This window comes from Cynara cardunculus, unplaced genomic scaffold (assembly GCF_001531365.2).
Source record: "Cynara cardunculus var. scolymus isolate 2C unplaced genomic scaffold, CcrdV1 Un_Scaffold_5167, whole genome shotgun sequence".
Classification (NCBI taxonomy): domain Eukaryota; kingdom Viridiplantae; phylum Streptophyta; class Magnoliopsida; order Asterales; family Asteraceae; genus Cynara; species Cynara cardunculus.
In genome coordinates this window covers 25,572-28,840 of record NW_020202266.1, presented here as the reverse complement: position 1 = coordinate 28,840, position 3,269 = coordinate 25,572, and positions in this window count along the sequence as shown.

Sequence of the window (3,269 nt, the reverse complement as noted above, 5' to 3'; positions counted from 1 at the left end):
AGGAATGAGTGGTCGTGGATTCTCCGGAGCCTTTTAGACTTAAGATCTCATTGTCGGAGATTTTTATCTATAATGTGGGAAATGGTTTATCTACGCATGCTTGGGAAGATACATGGAGCGAGTCGGGTCCTCTCATTCAATCCCTGTCTTATAGATTCATTAATGGCCAGGGATTTCACAATAACTCCACGGTTTCAGATGTAATGCAACGATTTGGTACTAATTGGCCGGTGGATTGGATTCAACAATATCCTCAGCTGCAGAGTGTTCTGATTCCGTTTCCCAGTCAAGTGGAGGATAAGGTCAGATGGCTTGATAATAAACTTTCTCGGGGCGATTTTGAGGTAAAATTGGCTTGGAAAACTATCCAAGAGGTGAAGCCGGTTGTGCACTGCTATAAACTAGTTTGGAATAAAGCATACGTTCCTAAACATGCTCTTTGCATGTGGATGGCTTGTCAGAAGAAACTGCCAACTCAAGATCGTATAAGTCAGTGGAAGCACGAACCGCCGGATTTAAAGTGTGTGTTTTGCAACTTAGTGATTGAAACGCACAATCACTTATTTTTCGAATGCAATTACTCAAACAGTATTTGGGAAGTTATTAAAATGGAGGTGGGATTAACGAACTGTCCAAACAATTGGGAGGATATTCTTCACAGAGGGTCCACTCAAACTCGGAAATCTTGGTCTACGGTTCAAAAACTTGGTATATCGGCAATGGTATATAATATCTGGAGGGAACGGAACAGGAAGTTCTTTGACAATCTCAATCATTCGGGGGATAAAGTTATTGCGGAAATCAAGATGCAGATTCTTCATCGGATGGCTTGGAAGACAAGGAAGAAGCTAATGAATTCCAATGTTATGTGATTACATGGGTGGTGTGCCTTCTCGGTTTTGGATCTTATGGGTTTTTCTTGCCTTTTGCTTTTTGGCTTATGGTTTTCTTATGTTTTGGTGTAATTCCCTTTGTCATTTTTGGCTCCTTATGACTTGGTTTGTGAGTCAAAGTTGCCGTAGTTTTTCTTGTTGATTGCTTTGTATCGGTGACGCTTTTACTGTCTTTATAAAATTGCCTGGGGAAACTCTTCCCCTTTCAGTATTTTAATCTAACCATTTTTTCCAAAATGACACTAAATGGATCGTATAATTAATCCAATCGGACCCGAATTGGTTTAATAGGCCCATTTCTTTATAAGAAGTCTAATTGGGTCAAAATGACAATAATTGGTTTAGTTCGATCAGGCCTTAGTGGGTATAATCGGCTTCTTTCTCCAATTTGAGTCTAACTGAGTTATAATGGTACTGAATCGGTCACAATTAGTCTAATGAGAAGTGAATGAGAGTAAGTGAGGTAGAATGGGTTTTTTTGCTCTTTACTGGGTCCATTTCGTGTTAGAGGATATAATAGGCTATTTCTCCTTAGGACGTCCAATTGGGTCGAAATGACACTAACTAGGTCATGATCAGTCTCATTAAACCCTAATGGGCATAATGGGGCCCTTTCTCCTTGACGAGTCTCGTTGGGTCAAAATGATACTATATGAGTCGTAGTTAGTATACTGAAAGGGAAGGAAAACTCCCCGGGCAATTTTATAAAGTAAGAAAAAGCAAGCAACAAAAGTACAGATTAGTAGGAAAAACTATGGCAACTCTGACTCACAAACCAAGCCATAAGAAGCCAAAATAAACAATGGGAAATGCACCAAAGAAGAAATGTAAAACAAGCCAAAGAATAGAAAGGGCAAATCACCAAAAACTCCCAGAATCGAAACTCTTCACCAACCACATGATCAAGCATCAGTGATTCTCGTAACCTTCTTCCTTGTCTTCCGTGCCATTCTTTGAAGAACCTGTGTCTTGATATCAGCCGCTACTTGAGCTCTAGTACGGTTATGATTGTCAAAAAACTTTCTATTCCTTTCCATCCATATGTGGTACACCATAGCCGAGATACCAAGTTTTTGAACCGTAGACCACAATTTCCACCCTTGCAATATCCCCATATTAAGGATATCCTTCCAATTGTCCGGACACATCTAGATCCCTATTTCCCTTTTTATTACCGCCCAAATACTACTCGAATAATTGCACTCAAAGAATAAGTGCTTGTGCATTTCAATCACCAAGTTGCAAAAAAAACATTTCAGATCAGGAAGTTCATGCTTCCACTGGCAAATGCGGTCTTGGGTCGGTAACCTTTTCTGACATGCCATCCACATACAGAGAGCATGTTTAGGTATGTATGCTTTATTCCAAACCACCTTGTGCCAATGCACAACCGTTCCCACTGGGGAAAATGTTGTATCCATTCATCCGGCCACTCATTACCAAATCGTTGTATGAGGTCATAAACCGTAGAGTTATTATGAAACTCATGGCCATTTATGAACCTATACGAAATCAAATGGATTAAGGGACCCTGTTCACTCCAAGTGTATTCCCAAGCATGCGTAGACATCCCATTACCCACAATCGAAATGAAAAATGTCCTACAATGAGGTCTTAACTCTAAAAGGTTCCGTATAAGCCAAGACCATTCATTTCTCTTTTTTATCACCCAAAAATTTCTTCCCCGAATACAGTTTGAATGAATCCAAGAAACCCACATGGATCTTCTTCTAGTAAGAATATCCCAAATATGTTTAAACAGTAAGCACCTATTCCAAAGCGCCAGCCTTTTCATACCGATTTTTAACAGGCAAGCGTTTCCCAAGATACTCGGCATTTTCCCAAGACCCCTTCCGCTTTATTCCATAAGAAATTGAGGCAAATTTGTTCAATTTCGTGGATTGTAGCCGCCGGGATTAGAAAAACAGACATCCAATAAGTTTGCATAGATTGAAGGACAGAGATGATGAGTTGTCTTCTACCACCATAGGATAGAAATTTGTTTTTTCAATTCATCAATCGCGTTTTAAGTTTAACCACTAGACGTTAATGTGACTAATTGAGGTCGAATGGTCCTTACGGGTCCTTAATGGGTCCATTTGGTCCTAGTAGGTAGAATGCGCGCATTTCTTTTCATCGAGTCATTTTTGTCAAAATGACACTAAATGGATCACAATTAATCTCGTTGGACCCTGATTGGTTTAATATGCCCATTTCTTTATAAGGAGTCTACTGAAAGGGGAAGGGATTCCCCAGGCAATTTTATAAAGACAATAAAAGCGACACCAATACAAAAGCAATCAGCAAGAGAAACTACGGCAACTTTGACTCACAAACCAAGTCATAAGCAGCCAAAAATGACAAAGGGAAATACAC